This window comes from Helianthus annuus, chromosome 4 (assembly GCF_002127325.2).
Source record: "Helianthus annuus cultivar XRQ/B chromosome 4, HanXRQr2.0-SUNRISE, whole genome shotgun sequence".
Lineage (NCBI taxonomy): Eukaryota > Viridiplantae > Streptophyta > Magnoliopsida > Asterales > Asteraceae > Helianthus > Helianthus annuus.
In genome coordinates this window covers 130,110,188-130,120,481 of record NC_035436.2, presented here as the reverse complement: position 1 = coordinate 130,120,481, position 10,294 = coordinate 130,110,188, and positions in this window count along the sequence as shown.

The window sequence follows — 10,294 nt, the reverse complement described above, 5'->3', positions numbered from 1 at the left end:
ACTTCTGACACTTGGAAACTAGGCAGCTGATTCGATCTTCATCGGAAAGGTTGGGTGTTGATAAATACTGCTCGAGTTTGGACAAACTCGCTTCCAACGTAGCAAGCTTTTTCTCCTCCTCGGTCTGATAAGTATAGACACCCTCGGGCTCAGGATATTCCTCGGGATGATACTGTCGGTATCCCTGATACGGTGTTGAGATGTATGCATCCATCATTTTTTTATTCCAATACTCTGGATTTTCCAAATACACCGCGCACACATCCTCATCATAAGAAGTATGATAACGACCGCAACAGAAACATCGTCCATCCGTCCTTGGCTCATAATAAGTATCCTCGTCCCGATCCCATCCATCAGAGTAATAACCATCCTCCACCGTTGTATCATAATCAAAAAAATATGGTGGAGGGGAAGGATTATCATAGCAAGGCATCGGTGGTTCTGCCAATTTCGCTCTTTCCCGTCTAAATCGGGCCTCGTGACAACCGATACACGGGTGAAGTGGTTCCCTACACAAAATGCATCTAAGAGAGGTGCATAATATTGTAAGATCTGTCATCCTGCACAAACACAGAAACACAAGTACCACGCATAAATCTGAACAAAACAAAACAAAACAAAACTGACACTATTTTTGGTTTTTTTTTTTAACTAAAACTTAACACTAAACACTTTGCGCACGCCTCCCCGGCAACGGCGCCATTTTGATGTCTGTCGTTATGGACATGCAAAAACCGAAATAAACTAGTAGCTAGAGTAAGTCGGATATCGAACCAGAGGAGGATTGTGGAAAGTGTGTAATGTTAAGTATTTATTAACAACTATAAAAAAATAAACTGATAATTGTTTGATTTGTGGTTAACTAAAAATTACAAACTAAAAGTGAGATTTAAATCAATAGAAAGAATAATGGTTCCTCCAGATTTCAGGTTTTGCAGTAACTTCAATTATGTGTTTAATCGAACACTTACATAGACATAAGTGGACTAACCTAATCAACTAATTGTGATAACCAAAGACTAAGTACTCCGGTCAATACATAACGGGAGGTTATCTAGTGGTTACCAATCACAATTACCAACCCTAATCTCATAACAAATATATCCCAATTACTAGAACTCTCGGGAACTGAATGATCAAAGACTAAGGTTAAGCAAATGAAATCGATTACAATTAATCAACTAAATCACAAGTGAAAAGCATCGAATGCTTAGATCACTGAGTCAAACGATTGTCACCAAACACATAAAATCTGTTAACTTACAAAAACCCTCCATCCGGAGGAAACCATTAAAAAGACTAGCCGCTCATCTGGATTGGTTGATCTTCACCGGCTTCGGTTGTCATCCCGAAGTGTGATTGAAAAACCCCCTCCTACTGTCGTCGAAGATGATAATATATTTGTGATTTTTTTTTCCTCAATGATGATGTCGGCCCCGAAAGTAAAAGCCCAAAAAGTCTCCGCCAGAGTCACGTGATTGTTGCCCACATGTGCTGCCTTGTTATCGGCCCAATGATGATGTTGAATTAATAACCCACGTGTATGCTAACCCAATCACAAGTCTGCATGTATATCTTGGTGTGATGATGTATGATAAGTCACGTGAACATGTAGGATGATGTGATCCTTGATGATTATTGATTTTATTGTTGACTTTTGATGCCTCCTCCAAATGTGTTGAATGACGGCTGCTTCAATTAATTCCCCTCATAATTGTTGATGATGTATTTTATTTCTCTTTTCCCAAACAAAAGTCGGCCCAAAACAATATGCGTTGCCATATTGACTTCACCGTAGCCTACGGGTTAAAATCGTAAGTTACGGTTTCGATTTTCTGCTTCCTCACATCTGCTATACCGTAAACTACGCCTCACAAACAGTAGGTTACGTTTGCATGTCATAGATTCGTACTTGTTCAACATACACTTTCATAGAATGACAATTAGGCCCCTAGACTTCATTCGTTCATAATTCTCGCACATTCAAGGTATCTTTTCGACCCGAGACATCTACCGAATGATGTAAACTCTCATAATAAGCATCCTTGCCTGTTCCCTTTCATTCGAACCATTCTAACTTCACCATATTATGCGTTTTACCTGTGAAATTACAAACACACGTAGTTAACATATTCGAGACGCGTAATCGCTTAGAACACAATAAGATACGTAATTTAACACACTTAACGCTCGTGTTTTGAAACCTCCATCAATGAAGTATTTCTTTCAAACAAAGTTCTTTTTAATAAACTTGTTTGTTTATTTCTTTTGGCTTCATCATCATCTCTTTTTTTTCAACAAGTCATAAGAGAAACCGAGCCTTGTTACTAAAATAAAGGGTTTAAAATGAAAAAGGGTTTTGATGGGTAAAATGGTGTTTGTTTTGGGTTAAGAAATGAAAAGGTTTAGGCTCAAAGGGGTTAACTATGGGGATTTTGGGTAGGTGGTAAAAAAAAAGAAAAATAATGGTGTAGAAATAAAAAGGGTTACTCCTAATGCCTCCATCATTTACTTACTCGGGTTTAAGTTGGTAAGGACCGGGAATGTATCGTCGTGGAAAGTTCTAGAGTCGTAAGAACCAAGCGGCTATTCAAACAAGAAACGAAAAATGAGCATTTAGTTTAAAGATATGTATTTGTATGCTCAATAAAGGCTCAAAACTCACTTTTTGTGGGAATGGGTTTTTATGTGATCAAGTATATATAATCAAATTTTAACTAAACTTGTCATGCCATTTCATAATTTTCTTATGTTGGTTCTTTTTATCACGACGCTATCGGTTTTAAATTTGTAAAAATATAACCTTTTTAGAATTTGAATTTCCCAACTTAAACCTAGACAAGTAAAAAAATGAAAATTTTTGAAAAAAAATTTGGGATGATTAGCGGTTCCAATAGAGTTTTGTGTAAGGCTTTTATTTAAGACTTGCAAGATTCAAGGTTTTAGCATCCCCCCCACACTTAAATTACACATTATCCTCAATGTGTCCCAAAAATAAGTTTTTAGGTTGATTGAATGTGTAAAAAGGTGTGAAAAAGCAAAATTGTATGTTACTGGGCGTCCGGGCACGGCCCCGTGGTGTCCGGGCACGACCCCGTGTTCAGATCGCCAGTAACAAAAGTTTGTAAAAAGAAACAGAAGCTTGGGCACGGGGGCGTGTTCAGTGAGCACGCCCCGTGTCTAGTTACCTGATCTGGGCATTTTCTGCAGATTGTGCAGCACGGGGCCGTGTTGGGCTAGCACGGCCCTTGCTAAACTTGCTGTAATGAAGAAAATTTTGTCGGATGGTCCTGTTTTCGTGCATGGGGTGCTGGTTCAAGTTTCCCTTGTTATCCTTCACCATCTTGAGTGTGTTTTACCCATTTCAACATCATCTAAACACCAAATTAGCTAAAACCATCATTCATTAAAACATAGAGAGAATTACATAATAATCCTAAAAATTAAAAAAAAAGTAAAAGTTAATAATCGTAAACTAGATAGGTCAAGTGATACATAAAATCATCCTAAGGAGCTCTACTTTTACATTAAGAACCAAAATTTCAGAAATAATTCCCCGGTATCTAAAAGCCTTGTAGAACCCTGAGCTGAAAGGTGTTCCCTAGATGTTGTTAAAGCCATTCTTCTATCTCTCTCGGGAGGAAGAAGACGGCTTCATTTTCCTCAACATCTTGTGGAGGGGGAGTGACACCAACCGGAACCCCTTGTAGTATATCGCGAGGAGGTCCCAGGTGTATGGTGTACCACTCGGCTGGTATGATGACTTCAGGGACCACGTTCCATGCCCTTTGGGTTATGAGAGGTACCAAAGGAGGAGAGACGAGAATGTTCAACCTTTGGTGCAAACGCTTGACCTCTCGGAGACACCCTTCTAGTCCCACCGTTAAGTGATTGATACGGTCGACCAACGCTTCTTCCACCCCCATCATTTCATCAATAGCCTCTCTTAAAGCGTAAACATAGATTATAAGAGAGTCCTCTATCGTTGATGACCTCCTCCCCTGTTGGTTGTTCCTTGATTGCGACGAAGATGTTCCGCTAGTTCTGCTCGCCATTCTGAGAAAACAGACCGAAAAGAGTTCAATTTTTTTATGGAACAGTACCTCGGACACGGCCCCATGTTCAGCCATCTGCAGGTTTTTAGAGCAAGGAATTTTGGAGTTTTAAATTATTTTTTCAATTTATAAGGTACTTTTAAGCATAAATAATTTAAAACAAAGTTGTATCACTTATTTTAAACAAGATTCCTTGAATAATAACCTTACAAACATCACAATAAAGCTTGGAATCATGGAGATTTCAAGCTTTAATGGAGGTATTGAGTGAAAATTGAAGAAGACGGCAATGAACAAAAGTGGAAAAGACAAGATGGTTGTTGAGAACCTTCTTTAGAATATACCTACGATGGTATGAATGAAGATCCCAACAAATCTTTGTCTTTGGAGTGGTCCAAATGAGCAGGAATCTTGCTGCATTTATAGAAAACGACAGCACGCTGCACACGGCCCCGTGTCGGCTGGACACGGCCCCATGTGCAGACAGAATCCTGACACATTTTGTCCGTATTCTGATAAAAATCAGAAATGAATCTTTTGGTGGACACGAGGGCGTGTTGACCTGGACACAGCCCCGTGTCTAGAAGCTGTCTTATGGAGTTTTCCTTTTTTTAAGGAATTTATCCAGATCGGGTGGTTCCTTACTAGATGGAACAACCCCAAAGTGCCTAAGATACCTAAATTGCTCTAAATTAAGACGAGAACACAAGATGTTGTCGGTGAGGGTGATTCCTATGCTAAGTGTAGGTGGACAAGTCCAACCCTTTCCTGGGCTCTCGTTAAAGAAGGTGTATGCCGAATCGCTCAGGTCTATGTATGCACCCAACGAAGTCGATGGAGAGTCCTTCACGACACAATCGGCACAGGGATGACTATCGCCCAAGTCTTTGCTAAAGTCAAAGGTAGTATCGGGAACAACGAAGTTGTTTTTATTCGAATGTGATCCCAACAATTCTTCTTGGGTATCGTCTTGAGATGAATTAATGAAATCCATCTTAAGTTCTTTTAACCAATTAAGAATTAGATCTTCTAATTGAAATAGTTCATCAAGAAGCATTTCTTCTAGAAGGTCCGTTTGAGAGCATTCGAGGGAGAGATATGGATTATTTTTACTTTCGCCCCTCTTAAGGCTACAAGAAAACAATGGGTCTATATAGTTGGGCTTATAATTTACTACCTCCGTCCCATTAAAAGTGTCATATTTAGAATTTTCAAAGTCTTTATTTATAAACTTTGACTTTAATTATATATTTTTTGTGTTATATAAAACTTGATGAAAATTAACCCGATAAAAACACTTGTAAAACATACTCAAAATCATATAACTTTCATCAAATATTATCTAACACAAACAAAATTATTTAAGGTCAAAGTTGATAAATAAAGACTTTAAAAATTCAAAATATGACACTTTTAATGGGACGGAGGGAGTAGAAAATAACATTCTAATTCTTTATGAGAGCCACCACATATTTGACACCACGTACCATAAGAGTGCCGAAAGTAAAAAGTATCAGTATCACTCATGTTTGTGTCAGAAATTACCAACCGTCGGGATCTTACGGTTCTGTTTTCAGTAACCGAAACTTTGGCATGGGGCGTGTTCAGCTTACTGTCTGACTTAAAACAGGATTGCCAGTACCAAAGATTGGGCACGGGGCGTGTTCAGCGGGCACGACCCGTGCTGAGTTCTGCAGAAGCTGAAAAATTAAGAGAATCATAAAAAAAAAGAAAAACAAGAAAAAACGATTAGGCCGTTGATTCCTAACTTTCTTAAAATCCTTGTGTCCCCGGCAACGGCGCCAAAAACTTGATGTGCGTGAAGTGTGTTATATTTTAGGTGTATATATTAAGCCCTTTTACACTTTTCTAGCCAAGTTTTAAATTTATAAAACACGATATTTACTAACACTAAACACACATATGGGCAAGTGCACCCATCGTGAGCGTAGTATAGTGTTGGTAAGATACCGAGGTCGTCCAATGACACAAGAGCTTTTAGTACCGGTTTATCCTCAACGTCTAATCAAATCAAAACTTAGAAAAAAAGGTTTTAAACTAGAAAAATAAAACTAACTAAAATGCTGAAAAATAAAATAAAAGTAAAACAGATAGACAAGATGAATCCCTTGGATCTGACTCGTGTGTAGTGTAAACTTTGATTATTTTTGCACTTTTGCACTTTTTAAAAGATTATCTTAGTTATTGTAGTAGGCCACTCTTTTGAATGTGACCCGTTACCCTCAACCCACTAGTTTGAGTCAGCAAGGATACAATCCTAAAGGGTCGGATTATTGAAAGATAATTAATTAAGTTATTAATGCATAATGTGGTAGGCCCCTCTTTTGAAGGTGATGTTACTCTCGGCTAAGTAGTCTGAGTCAGCAGGGATACAGTCCTAAGTAGCATGGTTAAAGTTTTAATAGTAGCTTACTTATAAGGAGATCAAAGAGTTTGGACCCCCGCCATCCAATACCGGTGGGTATTGAAGGAGGTCCTACTAAATTTGACCCAGGTCCTTTGCAGGATCTATACACTGAACAATGGCAAGACTCTTACCAAACCGTTCCCTTAACCCCCGACCAGGTAGCCAACATATCTCCATATAGACCGTGGAGACATGAATGGTGAAAATCTTTTATTTATATAGACAGTAAAATAATGCCAAGACACCACGGACAAACGATAAGGAAGAATCACCTTCAACATAAGAAACTAGTTATTAAATTCATTAAGACATAACCAAATAAAAAGTGCGAAAAGATTAAAAATAAAAAGTATTACACTGAACACTTGTCTTCACCAAGTGATGTAAGAGACTTAGGCAAACATGGCCTTTGATTGTCAAGAACTCTTACGATCAATCTTGGATCCCGAGACGACCCACACACTCTATGATGGATGATGGATGATGGTGGTGGATAATGGTGTTGTAATGGTGGTGGGTGGTGGGTGAAGTGTGAGAGAGGTGGTGTGCCAAGGGATGGTTTACAAATGAGCCAAGCACCCCTATTTATAGCCTGAACAGCAGCTCGGGCACGGCCCCGTATCCATTGGGCATGGCCCCGTGTCCATCCTCCTTCTCTTTCTTCATTAATTGCAGTTTATCTGCATTAGTTGACCACGCCCCCGTGTCTGCTGAGCACGACCCCGTGTGCAGAAGCGTATCTGTACTATCAAGTTTTCCTTAGATTCTGCGAATCTTATAGTTGACCACGGCCCCGTGTCCGCTGAGCACGACCCCGTGGTGGGCGATAGAAGCTTCTACAACTTTGTCTTTTCTGCTGACACTTGGGCACGCTGTCACACCCCCAAAATCCTCACGCGGGGTATCACCGCTTGGAGGCGTGACTGACCAGCATCAAACAACCAATTATATTGAACAATGTAAATAGTAAATGTAATTCAACCAACCCAATATGAAAGGTGTTCAAAACATAAGTATAATTCAATGTTTAGCGGAAGCTCAAAAGTAAACCTAACATAAGTATAAAGTTTGAAATATCAAAAATGTTTAGCAATGCATCCATGATCCATGTCCACAACGACCGCGTCTCCCAGTGCAAGCTCCATATGTACCTAACGACCTGCAAGGCATGTAACAGAGAGTCAACAACTAGTTGAGCGAGTTCACAGTTGGTTGTTTAGTTATGGTGTTCGTTTCGTAAATCGTATGTTTGTTTAGTAAATCATGTATCGTATATATATTTGTATCGCGGCCCTCCAGGCATGTTTGCGAAGATTAGTGGGAGTTTCCCATGTATTGTAGACTAGTTATATTTGTATCGCGGCCCTCGAGGCATGTTTGCGGAGTTTAGTATTGGTATCGCGGCCATTCCAGGCATGTGTGCGAAGATTCATATTCCTATCGCTGCCATTCCAGGCATGTGTGCGAAGAGTAGTATTTGTATCACTAGTCTAGCAGTATCTATAAGTGACCTTCCCCTGACGAGGTCAGTGATTCGTAATTTCCAATAACAATGTAAGTACATGTAACCATTCAATCCCATTCCCTGCCCCGGGAATCCCATGCCTTGGTAAGAGTGTGAACTCACCTTGGTTTGCTCGGTATGCTAAGGTATGTGCTCACAAACAATCAGTCAAGTCCTAAAGTACGCACGTATTCATAATCAGTTTATGTTCACTAAATTCACGCATGCTTAAACAATCATAACGGTATTGAAACAATGATCATCAAGTAGCACAAAACACGTATTCATACTCGTACTAGTCATGCATATTATCCAACAGCAGTTAATCAATCCAGTTAACACTTAACAGAGTTAAATCAGGTTACTGTGCAGGTTACCCATTTGACGAAACACCCCCCTGTTTCGCCGTGACCCCTTCCATGAAACACTTCTGTTTGGTCTCGCTTGTTTCGTCGTAAAGGTCTCGGCGAAACACTTATGTTTCGTCAGAATTTGTGTCGGCGAAACACTCTCGTTTCGCCATCAAGTGTTTCGTCAAGAGTCAGTTACGTACAGAAAAACCCTAATAGCCGTCATACAGAATCATACAGTCCTTCAACAATTCATCGATTTCATGGATTAACGAATCATAGCATAATCATCTGTTAATTTCTGACAATCTAGCATGCAAGTATCACATCTCAGTTTCATCATTCAGTAACATGTTCGTACCATTTATGGACCATGACATGGACAATTGAAGTCATAAACATCAACTCTAATCTACATACTGATTCGACAACAAGCAATCTAATCCGACACACGAATCCGTAACAGACAACAGATTTTATTATTGCTAACTCACTAATCGATCATGAACATAACCATTATTTAACATCGGGATTCCAATCAAGAATAGTAAACGATGGTACAATCAAACAATCACACAAAGGTTAAACACTAACCGTGATGAATGGAATAACCACTAGATCGATTAGAGAGGGATGCGAGGACACGTATTTGCCGTCAACAGAGGAAGAGAGCTCTAGGGTTTCAACTTTTGCCAAAAAGTGTTACGAATGGAACAGAATAGTGCATAAATATTTCGTATAACGAGTTGGGCCCTTACTGGGCCTTGGCGAATCAGTGGGCCGGCGACTCAGCTTGTTTCGTCGAGACAAGGGTGACGAAACACCTTGTTTCGTTGAGATGGAGGTGACGAACATGGGCTCCGTTTCGTCAATATTGGAATATGGCGAAACACTCTCGTTTCGTCGGGTCTTCTCATATGTTAAACAGTTTTGAGTTTTCTAACAAGTCACATGTTATACAACCAAACACATAATCATGTAACAAACACAATGCGTTTTATCATATCACAACGTGTATAAATACAAAGCAAACAAATCAAATGAACCACCAACTTAACAATTAACGTGCATTTAATGCGAAAACAGAATCTTGGAAACTCGAGTTGTCACATTATCCTCAACTTGAAAGAAATTTCGTCCCGAAATTTAGCATGCGGTTACTGAGGAAGCTAGTTAAGTTGTATCGTTTACTGGTTTTCCTAGGGTGTCACATCATCCCCCCGTTGATTTGGAATTTCGTCCCGAAATTCTGTGGTAGCTTCAGCCTCAGTAGTAGTTGCATTGTTTTGGAATAACTGGGGATATTTGAGTTCCATTTGGTCTTCTCGTTCCCAGGTAAACTCTGGGCCACGACGGGAGTTCCAACAAACTCGAATAAGTGGTATTCTGGTGTTCTTGAGGACCTTAACATCCCGGTCCATGATTTCAACAGGTTCCTCGACGAAAAGTAACTGTTCGTCGATAGTGAGTTCCTTCAAAGGAACTATGAGGGTCTCATCTGACAGACACTTCTTCAGATTCGACACGTGGAAGACGTTGTGAACTGCACCGAGTTCTGCTGGTAAGTTCAGTTTATAGGCCACTTTGCCTATCCTTTCTATGATTTCGAATGGTCCGACGTAACGTGGATTGAGTTTGCCTCGTTTGCCAAAACGAACTACACCCTTCCAGGGCGAGACTTTGAGTAGCACTCGATCCCCAACCTGGAACTCGAGCGGTTTCCTGTGCTTATCAGCGTAGCTTTTCTGACGGTCCCGAGCTGCCGCCATGCGCTGTCGTATCTGTGCAATCTTTTCTGTTGCGTTTACTACCATTTCTGGACCTGTGATCTGACTATCACCCACCTCCGCCCAACAAAGAGGTGATCGGCATTTACGCCCGTATAATGCCTCGAATGGAGCGGCTTGAATGCTGGTGTGGTAACTGTTGTTGTACGAAAACTCCACTAACGGGA